The sequence below is a fragment of the Pelodiscus sinensis genome, chromosome 25 (genome assembly GCF_052426305.1).
Source record: "Pelodiscus sinensis isolate ZL-2025 chromosome 25, ASM5242630v1, whole genome shotgun sequence".
NCBI lineage: Eukaryota > Metazoa > Chordata > Testudines > Trionychidae > Pelodiscus > Pelodiscus sinensis.
Window position 1 is genome coordinate 8,593,544 of NC_143076.1, and position 17,505 is coordinate 8,611,048.

At 46.4% G+C, this 17,505-nt stretch overlaps 1 protein-coding gene across 6 annotated transcripts in view; it reads left to right on the top strand.

Moving 5' to 3' along the window:
- Positions 1–17,505, top strand: part of FEZ1 (fasciculation and elongation protein zeta 1) — a 72,707-nt gene that overhangs the window by 15,491 nt on the left and 39,711 nt on the right. The window lies entirely within an intron of this gene.

The window sequence follows — 17,505 nt, forward strand, 5'->3', positions numbered from 1 at the left end:
ACGCGGCGTTCCCAGGAGCAGGGAGAGGTTAGGTCACAGGCCATGACCCATGTTGCGAGATTGGCAGGGCCTGAGTGATCGGGCAGCCGAAGGAGCTTCCTGGCACGCCGGGGCGGGAGAGGGGCTCCCATGTTAGCGGAGGGAGGCCTCTGGGACCATCCTCCTATGAAGACTCCTTAGCAGAAGTCACCCGGAGGTGCTGGTGGGGGCAGCAGGGCCCTATCCCTGAGTGGCCCCCACCTGTCTGTCACTCCAACATGGGGCTGGCTTGCCAGCTTCCCTCCCATTCCCTGTGCCGTCTCCAAACCCAGCCTTGGTCCAGCCCGTGGGGGGGCCGGCTCGGCTTCCTCTGGAGGCAGGGAGGGGCAGCGGGAGGCTGAGGCAGGGACGGACGAGCCAGGGATGGACTAGTTGCTCGTCAGGGCTGGGGGCGAGGGGATCAGCCCTTCTTCGGACTCAGGTGCGCCACAGACCCTCTGCAGAGCCCGATCACGAGGCAGGGGCCATCCTCCAGCCCTGGAGATGAGGAAGCCGCTAGCTCTGTGTGATTGTGCATGAGGAGGAGGCCTACAAGGGGAAGCCTGTCTCCCCTGATGGCAGGTCGGGGGGGGGGGGGAGGGGGGAAACGTTTAGCTCAGAATACCGTAAACCAATACAGAATACAGAATTTCAGCAAAATAGAGACAATGGATTTCAGGAAGGCGGATTTTGGTAAGTTCAGAGAGCTGATAGGTAAGGTCCCATGGGAATTGAGACTGAGGGGAAAAGCAACTGAGGAGAGTTGGCAGTTTTTCAAAGGGACATTGTTAAGGTCCCAAAAGCAAGCTATTCCGATGTGTCAGAAAGATAGAAAATATGGCAAAAGACCGCCTTGGCTTAAGCACAAGATCTTGCATGATCTAAAAATAAAAAAGGAGTCATATAAAAATGGAAAGTAGGACAAATTACAAAGGATGAATATAGGCAAACAGCACAGGAATGCAGAGGCAAGATTAGAAAGGCAAAGGCACAGAATGAGCTCAAACTAGCTACGGGAATAAAGGGAAACAAGAAGACTTTTAATAAATACATTAGAAGCAAGAGGAAGACCAAGGAGAGGGTAGGCCCACTGGTCAGTGAGGAGGGAGAAATTGTAACAGGAAACTTGGAAATGGCAGAGATGCTCAATGACTTCTTTGTTTCGGTCTTCACTGAGAAGTCTGTAGGAATTCCGAACATAGTGAATGCTAGTGGGAAGGGGGTAGTTTTAAAAGGTAAAATAAAAAAAGAACAAGTTAAAAATCACCTAGAAAAGTTAAATGCCTGCAAGTCACCAGGGCCTGATGAAATGCATCCTAGAATACTCCAGCAGCTGATAGAGGAGGTATCTGAGCCTCTAGCTGTCATCTTTGGAAAATCATGGGAGACAGGAGAGATTCCAGAGGACTGGAAAAGGGCAAATATAGTGCCCATCTATAAAAAGGGAAATAAGAACAACCCAGGAAACTACAGACCAGTTAGTTTAACTTCTGTGCCAGGGAAGATAATGGAGCAAGTAATTAAGGAAATCATCTGTAAACACTTAGGCTACGTCTACACTGGCCCCTTTTCCGGAAAGGGCATGTAAATTTCATGAGTCGTAGTAGGGAAATGCGCGGGGGATTTAAATATCCCCCGCGGCATTTAAATAAAAATGTCCGCCGCTTTTTTCCGGCTTTTAAAAAAGCCGGAAAAGAGCGTCTACACTGGCCCCGATCCTCCGGAAAAAGTGCCCTTTTCCGGAGGATCTTATTCCTACTTTGAAGGAATTTAAATATCCCCCGCGGCATTTAAATAAAAATGTCCGCCGCTTTTTTCCGGCTTTTAAAAAAGCCGGAAAAGAGCGTCTACACTGGCCCCGATCCTCTGGAAAAAGTGCCCTTTTCTGGAGGATCTTATTCCTACTTCAAAGTAGGAATAAGATCCTCCGGAAAAGGGCACTTTTTCCGGAGGATCGGGGCCAGTGTAGACGCTCTTTTCCGGCTTTTTTAAAAGCCGGAAAAAAGCGGCGGACATTTTTATTTAAATGCCGCGGGGGATATTTAAATCCCCCGCGCATTTCCCTACTACGACTCATGAAATTTACATGCCCCTTCCGGAAAAGGGGCCAGTGTAGACGAGCCCTTAGAAAGTGGCAAGGTGATAGGGAACAGCCAGCATGGATTTGTAAAGAACAAATCATGTCAAACCAATCTGATAGCTTTCTCTAATAGGATAACAAATCTTGTGGATAAGGGAGAAGCGATGGATATGGTATACTTAGACTTCAGTAAGGCGTTTGATATGGTCTCACATGATAGTCTTATCAATAAACTAGGTAAATACAGCTTAGATGGGGCTACTATAAGGTGTGGGGGCATAACTGGCTGGATAATTGTACTCCGAGAGTAGTTATTAACGGTTCACAATCCTGCTGGAAAGACATAACAAGTGGGGTTCCGCAAGGGTCTGTTCAATAACTTTATCAACGATTTATATATTGGCATAGAAAGTACGCTTATTAAGTATGCAGATGATACCAAGCTGGGAGGGGTTGCGACTGCTCTGGAGGATAGGGTCATAATTCAAAATGACCTGGACAAATTGGAGAAATGGTCTGAGGTAAATAGGATGAAGTTTAATAAAGACAAATGCAAAGTGCTCCACTTAGGAAGGAACAATCAGTTTCATACATACAGAATGGGAAGCAGGGGTGGATATAGGGCAGGGCGAGCGGGGCAGCCACCCCGGGCCCTGCGCTTCATGCGCCATGGCAAAGGGGAGCCCCGTGAAATTGGGCTGCCCTGGGCCCTGCAAAATGGTCATCTGCCTCTAATGGGAAGCGACTGTCTGGGAAGGAGTACGGCAGAAAGGGATCTAGGGGTTATAGTGGACCACAAGTTGAATATGAGTCAGCAGTTTGATGCTGTTGCAAAGAAAGCAAACCTGATTCTGGGCTGCATTAACAGATGTGTTGTGAGCAAGACACGAGAAGTCATTCTTCCGCTCTACTCTGCACTGGTTAGGCCTCAGTTGAAGTATTGTGTCCAGTTCTGGGCACCACATTTCAAGAAAGATGTGGAGAAATTGGAGAGGGTCCAGAGAAGAGCAACGAGAATGGTTAACGGTCTAGAGAATATGACCTATGAGGGAAGGCTGAAGGAATTGGGTTTGTTTAGTTTAGAAAAGAGAAGACTGAGGGGGGACATGATAGCCGTTTTCAGGTATCTAAAAAGGTGTCATAAGGAGGAGGGAGAAAACTTGTTCATCTTGGCCTCTGAGGATAGAACAAGGAGCAATGGGCTTAAACTGCAGCAAGGGAGTTTTAGGTTGGACATTAGGAAAAAGTTCCTAACTGTCAGGGTGGTGAAACACTGGAATAAATTGCCCAGGGAGGTTGTGGAATCCCCATCTCTGGAGATATTTAAGAGCAGGTTAGATAAATGTCTATCAGGGATGGTCTAGACAGTACTGGGTCCTGCCATGAGGGCAGGGGACTGGACTCGATGACCTCTCGAGGTCCCTTCCAGTCCTAGTATTCTATGATTCTAACCCAACTGAAGCGCCTCCTTGGATTGCTGGGTTAGTCAGCGTCTGTTCTCTGATTGGGGCACAGCACATGCGAGCCTCCTCCGCTCTCCTGCCACCGCCTCCCCAAGACAGGCAGGGCACAGCCCTTAGCCGCCTCCTCCTGGATCCCTCAGCTACCCGCCTGCCCGTGCACAGCCCTGAGCTACTTCCTCTTGGGCAGGGCTAGGAGGGGGGCCCATGCACAGCTGCTAGCTGAGCTCTGCCTGCATTCTGATATACACCCCGGCCACTCGCTGCCTCTAGCTCCCCTCCCAAGTACAGGAATCAAACTGTACTTATGCCTGCTGCTTGGAACGGAACTCCAAGGCACCCCAATACAGGCCACGCAGGGCACCGTTTGCCCCAAGGCTGGGCCTGGGCTTGATAGAAACGTGAGTGGGAATAAACATTGCAACAGCGAGAATGGAGCTTTTAACCCCAACTGGCCGTCGGCTTTCTTTTGGCGCCGCCGCCTCACTGGAATGCCAGTGCTGAGAGCTGAATGTGCCACGCCACGGCATCGCTCCGTGAGCTCGTCGGCACGCGGGAGCCCTGAATCAATGCACCTGAACCGCAGCCTGGCGTGTTCTCCTGGCCTCGGCAGGAAGAGCTTTTGTGCTTCATGCTGTGACCCTTGTGCCAGGCAGAGCAGGCAGCCACAAGGGCCAGGCCCAGTATGTACGAGTTCCTCCTTGACAATACGCCACCACGCTGACTTGAGCGCCCGTCCAGTGACCTGGGCCCCGTGCAGATGCCCCGGAGGCTCCTCTGAGGGGTAGCACGTCCCTTTCGCAAGCACCGAGTCAGGGAGCAGCAAAGACCCTGCTCTCAGAAGGACCAGCGTTACATTGGGAACCCCCCAAGCAGGGTCGTAAACATAAACCTTGAGCAAAAGGCCAAGCGCCAAGTAACTTGGGCAGCGTCTCGTCCCGTAAGGTTTTAGGGCCAGTAATTGAAAGTCCCATTAACATGCCCATCCCTTCGCTGCACCCCACTCAGTTGCTGTTTATGATCCATTCAGGCCCACAGTTCAGAGGAGCATCTGCAGAGTTCACCTTTCCCCCGGAGGGACGGGGGTGTGATGGGTTGGGTCACAGAGCTCCCCACGAGACTGGCACCCAGCGTGGTGCTTGTACCACTAAACCTGTCTAGCTGCTCTCTGAGGAGCTCCGTCCCCCTGTCGTGCTGGGCCTGAAGCTCTAGTCTCCGCCAGCCAAGCCCCAGGATTGGGGTAACCGCCTCCAGCAGAGTAACACAGACACTGCGAACAGCTCAGCTGTGGGAGGGCTCCGTTACAAGGCCCTGACAGCCCCAGATAGGGATCAACCCCCCAAAGAAATCTGTCTCGCTCTATAGAAAACTTTTACGCAGAGAAAGGTCATAAAGTTTGCTCCCTTTATCAGTGCAAGAGAGATCTGCACAGCTGTGGTCCCCCTCTCCCGATAACCATTATTTACCCTGGGTTTGATGATAAACAAAAGTGATTTTATTAAATATAAGAAGTAGGAATGAAGTGGTGACTGACCGATCAAAAAGCCTGTCTGGGGAATCAGTCCATCTTACTTCTGTGCCTGTGTGATTCTTGTATGTGAAGTGAGACATGTGAAATCCAAAGCTGCTTATCAAACTAGGTCTTCTAGTGAAAGACATTAGTGGTCAGTAAGGCAGATCAGAGTTTTCACGGGCAATAGTCAGCTGGACCCCACATGCGCGGCTTACGCCTCCAGCCATTTGCGCCCTTGTGCTCACGTGCGTGGTCCGGCTCCCAGCAGTTCCTCGATTGCATTGTCTCAGCAATGTGTTCACTGTGCAAACGTACCGTCGGGGCACACCGAAATAGGGAAAGGAGGCTGAGGATGTTCCTCTTCGAGACTCTGGCGCCAGCCGTTGCGGCACCGCCATTCTCGGTGCCTGTGACAGCAGCACCGCCAACCACAGCACCGACCGGCACGGCGCCACCAACTCCGGCACCACCACCATCGGTGCCGACTTCTGCACCAAGTCTCACATACTCCAACTGAGCCGATGCTGGCACCGTACATGCCATACAGCCCACCGGCACCAAAGAAGACAAGGCACAAATCTGACTCTGTGAGACATATAAGCCCGGCACCATCTTTGGCACTAACTTCTCCACATTCGCCCTGTTTAAGAGAGAGTGACACGCATCATGGTCTACATGACCAAAACAGGCACTACGGGTCTAGATATCATCCCTCACCATCTCCCCACAGAAGATATACCTCTCGCTCACCTCCGCCATCCTTGAGAAATTCACCAAATTCTCCACGTTCCCCCAAATCTCCCAGTACATTATCGTACTCCTCCCAGGAGTGTCTTTTCATATAGATAGTCTTCTCCTATCTGATCAGAATTCCGACATCACAGCCCAACACTACCATTACTATCCTCATCTTAGCTTGGCACAGCACCATTAGCAACAGCCAGACTATGGTCCACCCTGTTGCCACGTACGCTTAGTCTCTTGTGCCCCAACTCCCCACCCCCCGTCCCTCGGCAGGGACCTCTCTCATGAGGATCTGCTCAAACGGGAGGTCCATCGACTGCTCAACATTGGAGCAGCAGAAATGGGGCCTGAAAGGTTAAATGCCAGGGGTTCTACTCCCATTACTTTCTCACCCCAAAAAGGACGGGAGGTTGGAGGCCTATTCTAGACCTCGCGGATTGAATCAGTACCCTCTAAAGCAGCAATTCAAAATGGTGACCCTAGTATCGATAATTCCCGTGTTGGAGAAGGGAGACTGGTTTGCAGCCCTCGACCTGCAGGAGGTCTATTTTCACATAACTTATTATTATTGGGGTGTATAGTAAAGGGGAGTGGCTTTCAGTATTTCAAGGTATTACAAAGTATTACAGGATGAAGTTTAATAAAGAGAAATGCAAAGTGCTCCACTTAGGAAGGAACAATCAGTTCCATACATACAAGATGGGAAGCGACTGTCTAGGAAGGAGCATGGCGGAAAGGGATCTAGGGGTCATAGTGGACCACAAGTTGAATACGAGTCAACAGTGTGATGCTGTTGCAAAAAAAGCAAATATGATTCTAGGTTGTATCAACAGGTGTGTTGTAAGCAAAACTCGTGAAGTCATTCTGCCGCTCTACTCTGCACTAGTTAGGCCTCAGCTGGAGTACTGTGTCCAGTTCTGGGTGCCACATTTCAAGAAAGATGTGGAGAAATTGGAAAGGGTACAGAGAAGAGCGACAAGAATGATTAAAGGTCTAGAGAACATGACCTATGAAGCCAGGCTTCATGAACTGGGCTTGTTTAGTTTGGAAAAAAGAAGATTCAGGGGGGACATGATAGCGGTTTTCAAATATCTAAAAGGGTGTCACAAGGAGGAAGGAGAAAATTTGTTCCTCTTGGTTTCTGAGGACAGGACAAGGAGTAATGGGCTTAAAGTGCAGCAGGGGAGGTTTAGATTGGACATTAGGAAAAAATTCCTAACTGTCAGGGTGGTCAAATATTGGAATAAATTGCCAAGGGAGGTGGTGGAATCTCCGTCTCTGGAGATATTTAAGAACAGGTTAGATAGACATCTGTCAGGGATGGTGTAGATGGAGCTTGGTCCTGCCTTGAGAGCAGGGAGCTGGACTCGATGACCTCTCGAGGTCCCTTCCAGTCCTATGATTCTACGGTGTTCTGTCCCCTCTCAGCACCAGTCCTACTGTTGGGCAGACCCTTGCTTTCCAGTTGCCCATCCACCAGCAGAGAGTGTTGGAGGTCCAGGGGCTGATAACGGGGATGGATGTGCAAGGCTGGTGGTCAGGCAGAGCTGCAGTGTGAGGGGCCAGCTGCTCCCCTGCGGCACGCCACCTCTTGGCCAGCAGGTCCCCTCATCCCCTGTCCCACTTCCAGCCAGTGCTGTCTGCCTGCTGCGGTGCCTGGTGAGTGTGGACAGGCGGTTGTATGTTGCCTCTGCTGCCCACCCATACAAATTTTGTATCTGCACAAGGCTCTACCTATGAGAGAGGGTCGGAGGAGCTGTATGTTTAGACTTGAGAACAGAAGGCCAAGGGGGCATGATAACAATTGTCCTATGTAAACAGTTGTTACAAGGAATTGTCGTATGTTCTCCATCTGGTTATAGCTGTGTTGGTCCAAGGGAGCCAAGGTGGGTGAGGTGATATCTTTTATTGGACCCCAACTTCTGTTTGGGAGAGAGACAAGCTTTCAAGTCATGCACAAGAACAGGTTTTGGAAAGGTACTCTAAGAATTACAGTAAAATAGACGGTGGAACAGATTGTTTCGCCCATATTGTAGGTAGAGTGACCTGATAACGCCTTTGCAGTCATAGGACAAAACCCTTTTTTATTCTAAACTATATTTAACTGAAGAGTAATCACTAAAGATACCAGAGGTAACTTTTTTAGTGGATTGTCTCTGCAATAGGTTTCTGACTCAGAAGGAACTATTAGATGCCCCCGGGAAATCATGAAACTGGCTTTAGGCATAAAAGCAATGAAGGCTGCAAAGACTCCGGGTGCAGATGTGTTCCGTATTGAATTTTACACAAAGTCCGCTAAAACTTTAACATCTAGATTATTGAATATGTTCAGCAAGGCCAAGAATGAGCAAACTCTCCTGCCAGCTCTGCAAAGCTGTAATTTCAGTTATTCCTAAACTCGAGGAAGACTGGATTAAGTAGGCCAGTTTAATCAGTGTGAGCATAAGATTTTGGCTAAAGCTTTTTTATGAAATTGGCAAAGTTCTCTCACATGTTATACATGTCAATCAGGTCTCCTTTGTAATAGACATAGCTCAGGTGATTGATGTTATAGCTGTTTTAAGAGATTCTAAAGAATCCTTCATTGTCGTTTCTTTAAATGCCAACAAAGCCTTTGACCGCATCACAAGGGGCTGGCTTTTTTATATATTAGCAACATTTGAATTTGTTAGCCAATGTATTGACTGGATTAAGCTTGTATATCTCTGCCCTATTTCCATTATAGATTAGTGCCCGAAAGGGCCTCCCCCTTTCTCCTCTTCTGTTTGGGTCTGCTCCAGACCCTTTAGCCATTGCAATCCAAGCAATGTTCTCATGGCGTCCGAGTGAGCCGGACAGCCCAACATGATGCTCTCTGTGGATGATACTTTGGTATATGTATCGCCCCCTGTTGCCCAATCTCTTGATTATACATTGATTATTTATTTGCAAAGTCTGTCATCCACAGAGCCGGTTGGACAGACATCTGCCAGAGATGATCTAGACAGTGCTGGGGACTGGACTTGCACCCTTATCTCCTGCATCCCTCTCCCTTACCCCCAGGTTCCTTTCTGCCTCCATCCCAGTCCCTGCACTCCTTCATTATGTCATGGAAGTGTGGGGCCCTTGACCCACTTCTCGTATCCTGTGATCTGGGGATGAGGCCTGCTGCTTGAGGAAGGTACCAGTGCACTGAAGGGTGTTCTTGGAGCAAGCTGGTGCCATTGACACCAAGCTCCAAGTATTACCAAGGTAGAGTTCATCCTTTTGGAGATTTCACACAACTGTCTGTTTTCTTCCACTTTTTTCACCTGGAAATCAAGACCTGGAGTTGTTGAGTCTGCATTTCATTGGCCACCTACGTGGTGCTGGGAGCCCCTTCAGTCTTGGTTCCCCTCTAGTGGTCTTGTATTATTGCTGAATACCTGTGAAAACATGCGAGGAATCCTGTGGTACCTTATAGACTAACTGAAGTGTTGGAGCATAAGCTTTCGTGGGCAAACACCCACTTTGTCAGATGCATGTGGGTCTTTGCCCACGAAAGCTTATGCTCCAACACTTCAGTTAGTCTATAAGGTGCCACAGGACTCCTCGTTGCTTTTGCAGATTCAGACTAACATGGCTACCCCTCTGATACTGTGAAAACATGGCCCTTTCCTGGTACAACATTGTGGGCCTTGGTGTTATTGCATTTACCAGCTTAAATTTTATGATTCAGTTCCTTTCACAGGCCCTAAAAATCTGCCATGTCTATGGCTACGTCTACACTACAGGGATTTTGCGCAAAACCGGCCGTTTTTGCGCAAAACCCCACAGAGCATTCATACCTCTGCGTTTTTGCACAAGTAAATTTGCAGTAAATCAAAAGAACAGAGGGGTTTTTGCAGTGTAGGTATTCCTCTTTCTACAATGCATAACTCCTTTTTGCACAAGAGTTCTTGCGCAAAAAGGTGTGTGTGGATGGGCAGCAGGGGGCTTTTGCACAAAAAGAGCCAATCAGAAAAAGCACAGTTGTTCTGGTGGCTATTCTGTGAATAGCAATCAGAGCTTCCTTTCGAGAGCGCGTCCATGCAGTCTGGACGCTCTCGTGTGCAAAAACGCATTGTTTTAGTGATGCACTTTTGTAGTGTGGACACACTCTTGTGCAAGAATTTTTTGTGGGAGATCTCTTCTGCAAAAATCTTCTTGTGCAAGAAGCCTGCAGTGTAGATGTAACCTATGAGGCTACATCTACACTATGTGTTTTGTTGGAAGAGGCAATGCAAATGAAGTGCTGATCAGCATTTTGTTGTGCTTTATTTGCATAATCTATTCTGATCCGTTTTTTGCGCAAGAGGGTTTTGCGCAAAAGGATCTTGCACTAAAAGGGGGGTTTGCGCAAAACAGACCTGTCCACACTGCTTATTTTTGCACAAAACCCTCTTGCGCAAAAATGGATCGGAATAGATTATGCAAATGAAGCATGACAAAATGCTAATCAGTGCTTTATTTGCATTGCCTCTTCTGACAAAACACGTAGTGTAGACATAGTCTGAGAACCTGTTTCCATTATGTCTCTTAGATTTCATGTGGCAAATAACTTAGCTTCAAGGGTTCAGTGTACCTTTGCAAAGGCCTCGTTCCTTGTATAAAACCACCAAGTTCTTTTGCATACTTGAGGGGTAGACAATATGAACAAGATACAAAAGCGAAATACAAAATAAAATTGTTAACAAGATTTCATCCCAGTATAATGAGATGAAGAAACATGATAATCTTGATGCTTACCCCAACACCATGTTACTTTAGCTGCAACTTGATTTTTTTAATATTTCCATTTATTTTTATTATAACCAAATGATTGATAAGAGAGATCCTATGTATTCTCATATAATAATACATTGCAGTGAAAATATTAATATAGAGATTATAGAAAATATAGATATAAGCTTCTGAATTTCTACCAAGCAACTGACCACATTGCCAGACAAACTTCAAATCAACATTTTATATGCATGCATGCGTGTGTAAATAAATACAGATCTACAAACTTTTGATTTGGAGTTTGTCTGGCAATGTATATAAAATTAGTTTCAATTAACTTGTTCATTTGGACAAATAGATCTATATTTATGACTGACATTTTAAAAGATTGAACAATAATTGATGTCTTATAGAAATACAGCTATGATGGCTAAACTGTAATTACAGTATGAAATAGTGTAGTACCACAAAGAAAAAATATTTTACTGCAAATATTATTCCAACTTTTTCACTTAAAACTGTCGTGGCAACAAAAGCTCCCCCAAAGTATAATCACAATCTAGTCATGTGAGACAAAACATGTAACTAACAAACAAACAAGTAATTCCAACACATTGTGACAGAGTCAAGCCAGAGAGTAGACAAGGGGAAGTCTATTAGCCCCAGATCAAACAGGTCCCTGTTCCCAGGGTAGACTAACAAGAGCTGATCCAGAATCAGAAGGAACCTGCTAGACTCAATCTGAGAATTCAGGCTAATTAAAACACCTGGAACCAATTGGGAGGTCTCCAGACTCAAGGGAGCCATGCTAATCAGAATCTCTGGGGTACAATTAAGAATCAGTTGAGACTGATTTAAAAAGGCTTCCCTTCTGTTTGCACAGTGTGTGAAGAAGAAGCTGAGGAGATTAAGTGTGATGGAGACTCTGGGAGGAGAAAGTGCAAGCAGGAGGAAGAACTTGCAGTAGGGAAGGTGCTGTGGAAGGTTTTCCCCTTTTCTTCTAGACAGAGTCAAAAGCACTTTCCCTTTGGTGTCTATAGCAACATGTTAGCTGCTGGTCAAGCTTCAATGACTTCTGTTGTTTCCTGGTGGCATTTTTCACTTAGAAATGGCAAGTAAAAGGCACAGAGCCTGTTGGCTTGGCGGGTTACATTATGTGTGCTCCAGAATGCACGATTATGGTCACTAAGACGGGGTGGGAGGAGGAAGGTTTGGCATTTTCTGGTAAGTGGAGGGTTTTTTCCCCTTGTTTCTTTGATACTTTTTATTCAACTACTCCTTTATATTACTTTTTAATTTGGTCTCCTGGATTTTGAATCTCCTGTTTTGGTGAAAGTTGAGCGTCTCTGTGCTTTTCATTTTCCATTTGAGTAATTACTCTGGGCAAGTATTAAGAGTCTGTGATACTTGTAAAACAGCTTCCTCTACTCCCCCGGTACATTAATCATATCACATATTTTACATTAAACATGTGATCAAACCCTACAAGTCAGGATGATGAAAATTAGTCTGTGTATGTTCCCTTTGTACTAAACTTCCTTCATGATCTCTAGCTAGTTTTTATACTGTGTTTAGGTTGACCATATCTGGGTCTCCAGCAGTTTGGACTGCCTTCATTTCACTCACCTAAGTTCCACTATCTCGCCTAATACCTAATTTCTTACAGTACACAATAACACTCAGCACTGTAGATATGGGGAGACCTTGCTCCTTATATAATTAATCCTTTAACTGGTTTAAGCAATTACTTAAATCCCCCAAAAAACTGTGTGGCTACGTCTACACTGGCGTGATTTTCCGAAAATCCTTTTAACGGAAAAGTTTTCCGTTAAAAGCATTTTCGGAAAAGCGCGTCTAGATTGGCAGGATGCTTTTCCGCAAAAGCACTTTTTGCGGAAAAGAGTCCGTGGCCAATCCAGATGCGGTTTTCCGCAAAAAAGCCCCCATCGCCATTTTCGCGATCAGGGCTTTTTTGCGGGAAACAGTACTGTGCTGTCTACACTGGCCCTTTTGCCCGAACGGGAGCAGCATAGTATTTCCGGAAAAGCACTGACAATCTTACATGAGATCGTCAGTGCTTTTCCGGAAATTCAAGCGGCCAGTGTAGACAGCTGGCAAGTTTTTCCGGAAAAGCGGCTGATTTTCCGGAAAAACTTGCCAGTCTAGACACAGCCTGTGTGTTTCTGCTTCCTGCCTCTCCCCCCACATGCTTGTAGCTGATCTAAACATTGTTACTTTGTCAGGACACAAGCAGGAAGCTGATGGTAGGCAGATCTAGGCACAGTCTGGGAGAGCTTAGGGGCCTGAAATAATTTGGCATGGACCTGTGCAGGGTCCGCACTACAAAGTGTAAGTCACTGGGCCCAGGTGCAACTGCAATTTCAACATCAAGTACCCCAATATTATAACACAATTCAACTCGCAGAGCCTCCTTAACCCCAGTATAAAGCTTCTGAACCCCAATGACAGATCAATTACACTCAGCGAGGATTCCCTCCCGGCGCAGTAATGCCTCATCACACAGTTACAATTTCCACGGAGTCCTAACGGTGAGAGAGAGGTGGTTTCCCATGAGGGTTTATCATTCCTCTGGCCTGCCAAGTGAGTCTGATCAGCAAGACATCAAGTGTTCCTTCTTGTTGTGTTTTGTATGTGTGCATCTATTGATGTCTGTGTCTATTTCTGCTCTTCCCCCGTTGCTAAGAAGAGCAGTAATGTCAAAGAACCAGAAAAGAGCACCAATAGCAGAGGAAGAAGAGGTAGTCCCTATTGATGAGTTGCACTGTTCGACAGACACTACATTCTGATGGAATGGGTTTTAGATTTCAACTTCGATTTTCCCTGAAGACGAGTGGTCTGTCCTGTGGGGGAGATTGCCCTCTACACTGTTCAGGGTTCCATGTTGAGCTCCAGATTCGTAACTCCATCTATAGAATAGGTAGTATTTATTGGTTACTGAAGAATGCCCAGTTATCACTGTAAGGGTGTGTCTAGACTATAGGGTTTTGTTGATAAAACTATCCTTGCGTCTACACTACCGCCAAGTTCTGTTGACATAACGTCGACAGAACTCAGCAGTTTTGTTGACAGCAGGAAACCTCATTCTAAGAGGAATAACGCCTTTTGTCGACAGAAGGCGTTATTGCATCTATGCTGTCCTTTGCGTCTACATTCTCATGTCTACAAAGCAGCTTGCTTTGTCAACAGAACTGGATGTAGTCTAGACATTCTTTGTCGACAGTATCTGCCGACAAAAGCCTCTGTCGACAAAAGCCAGTAGTCTAGACGTACCCTAAGGGTTGATAGGCTCTTGTCCCAAGATTAGACCCTGTATTATTACAATGACGATATATTTGGGAACCCTGATGTGCAGGGTTGCAACACCCATGTTATAAGAACTCTTCTGTATTTATAAGAATTAACACCTTTGTAACACTTCAACTCAGGGCGTGTTTTCACTACTCACCTGGGTCACAGGCAACGAGCAATTCAGTGGGGGTCAATTTATTGCATCAAGCATAGACTCAACAGATTGACTACTGAGCATTCTCCCGTCAACTCTGGTACACCTCCAAAATGAGAAGAGTAAGCCGAGTCAGTGGAAGAGCATCAGCTCTCAACTTACCATGGTGAAGACATTGTGATGAGCAGACCTAAGCACGTCAACGTCAGCTGCATTATTCATGTAGCTGAAAGTGCAAAATGCAGGTCAGCAGCCCATGGTAGTGTAGACCAGGCCTACATGGGTACTATTTCGGGAGATCGGAGTATCCCAAAATAGCTATCCCGTGTCTTAACTGCATGCCTCTTATTTTGGGCTCGATATTCCGGCATCCCTGTAAACCTCATTCTATGAGGAGTAAGGGACCTTTTGGAATAGAGCTTTATTTCAAAATCTGGCGCTGTATAGATAGCACCAAATAATGAAATAAGCTATTTCAAAATAGCATTGAAACACAATACACAATTTGCATAGCTCAAACTGCGTATCTTATTTCGAGGTGCAGTGCAGTGCAGATACACCCCACCTGAACATCCATACATTCACTCCATCCCTAGCAGAATGATATGAAATGTCAGCCATCATCTTCCTCATCACCTGCACCTTTCTTTGCATCATCAAACTGGCCCCTCCCTCTCTTTCTGTCCCTTGGCTTAAATGATACTTTTATAATCCATTATGCTCATACAGATTCAATAGGGGTTTCTCTCCATTCTCTCACCCAACTACTGTTGGAGGGTCCTTCTCCTATAGGCTCATCTATGAATGATCTCAAACTATCGTCTCAGAGGGGTCGCCCTGTTAGTCTGTATCTGTAAAAACAATGAGGACTCCTGTGGCTCCTTAAAGACCAACAGATTTATTTGAGCATCACCTTTCTCTTACCTCATCAGATGTTGGCTCGGGACTCCTCCGCCAGACTCTTATGCATGTTAAGTTATTGACGTGATGCTCTTGTGGTTGGGTGTCCGCAGATGTTTGCTCATGTTTCTGTGGTTGGCGTGGTCAGAATATTCATCTCTGTGGATTCAGCTGGTGTTCCTGAGGTTGGCTGGTGTCATTCTGGACAAAGTTCAGAACTCCCCCTTGCACACCCTGTTTTCAAATTGGAGGGCTTTCCGTTGTGTCATTCATTTATGCCAGAGTTCATAGGCCTCAGGTCTTAAGCTAAGTGCTGAAGCTAGTATCTGAGGGGATATAGGCTCCTTGCATTACTGCTGAATATAAGAAAGGCAGATTATAATGAAGGCAAGTCAGTGCATGTAATAAAGGCAAGCTAGCCCTGTTGGCTACAGCCTAAGGTTATCTACCCTCTCATCTAAGCACAATTCAACTTTTGGACATCTCTCAGCACATAAAATTAATGGGGGAGGGGTTAAATGAGTGCTCTCAGGCATTGACTACTATGACCACTTTCTCACATTGGGCTTTTGAATAGCAATTCTCTGGGTATGTCCACGAGGAGCAACGGTAGTTCGGAATAGGAAGCCTAATCCGAACTATCTAGTTCGTGCCACGTGTAGCCGTGGGCACGGAGTCCGAACTAGCGGGCATTTAAAAATGGCGGCGCCCAGCAATATGCAAATGAAGCCCGGGAAATTCAAATCCTGGGCTTCATTTGCAACTCCGGTTGCCTACATTAACCACCCTAGTTCGAACTAGGGTGGTAGTGTAGACATACCCCCACATATGAAAAAATTAGGAATGCTGATTCCTAGGAGTAATCAGGGCATCCCTAAGATAACGGTAGAACCAATTATTGCCCAAATGACTAACATTTTGGGGAGATGGACTTCATTAGCCCTCACTTTGGAGGTAAATTAATATACAGTAAAACTCCAGTTGTTCGGCATCCAGTGGTCCGGCACTCCTGATAGTCCGGCAGCAACTGGAACCCGGAAGTGCTCTGGCCAGCCGGACAATTGGAGCTGCTCTGCCCCCGGCTTCCCCAAGTCCGCCGCTGCTGAAACTGACCAGCGGCGGACTTGGGGAAGCTGCGGGCGGAGCAGCTGGAGTGCTGCCCATGCTGCGCAGTCCCCCGCTGACCCCAACCCCCCCAGACACCTCAGCCTCCCTTCCGGTACTCTGGCATAGCCAATAATCCGGCACCCTCTGGGTCCCAAAGCTGCCAGATTATTGGAAGTTTACTCTACTGAACATTAATCGTTCCTAAAGGGTTGCCCCTATTTCTAGTCCTCAGATTGGTTTTAAGAAATTCAGTAATATTTTTCAAAACATCCCTTTGAGATGCAGGGAAGAAACTTAGACTAGCTCAGAACAAATTACAGCTCCCCTCTCCCTCCCCACCCCATCTCCGGGGATTTTGTTTTTCCAACTTGAAAAATTACCTTTTTTTTTTTTTTGTAAGCCGGTTATGTTCTGACTGTTAGACCCGCCCCACGGGGTCAGATTGAATGAGAACTGACATACCCTTCTCCCCCTGTCAGGTACTGTAGGCACTAAACAATTGTCTCTCTTTTTCCTTCTCTTCTCCTCCAGAGCAGCTTAATCATGGCTGCGAGTAAGCTGGGTCAAACCTAGCTAGAAAGCTCTGCTTCCATATCTTCTTCCCTGGAGAGTTGATGCTATTGAGCAATCCTACCCTTTAATTCAGTGGGAAGACCTGGATATTGAGGGTTTGGATAGTGAGAGGACGTATGAATAAATGTGTTGTGGGTAGCTGACATGATACATTTAAGCCATTTGTGGATCTTCTGCAAGAATTTGGCTTGCACATGGACATCTCTCCAGTCAAAGAATTTACTTATAAATGCATCTGGACTGGATGAATTTCAAACTCCAGGACTCCCATAACTTTTTATTATTTTGGAGGAAACTCCCTGGGCTGACTTGGACACCAGTAACTTCATAGGGTCTCAGAGCCAGGGTTCTGCTTGAGTAGAAATTGCTATTTTTCCATCCTGTGGCACAAGCTCTGTGGTCTCAAGTCCATTAACGAGGGCTTGAGACTTGCTGCCACAGGGGTTTTTGCAGTTCAGCTGTGCCCTCCGAGTGCTGCAATACTAAAATAATAATGAATACACTTGCCTTTCGCATGAGGAGAATAGCGGAAAGCATTTCCTTTCTATTACCATGTCAAGAAGGACCCCTGGCCTTGATTCCATCCATCTGGCGAGCACAGGCTAATCTGCTCTGGGCTGCAAAGAGCTTTTTCAGGACAGAGGGGTTCTAATAGGGCTACTCATGTGCTCAAAATTGAGCATATGCTTAATTGCATTGCTGGATTTGGGTGAGAATGCTCAGCAGCTTGCAGGACTGAAGTCATGAATCAAGGCAAAAATCCTTTTTGTGCCCAAACAGGCATGGATCAGCAAGTTTTGCCCTTTCCCAGATAGGGACGTTTTGTGATGTTTGAGATTAATTTCTTAGAAATAGTTTCAAACTGTTGTGTGAAATGGCAAAGTCGTAAGATGCTTTTAAAACTCATTATATGAGAAGAAACTAA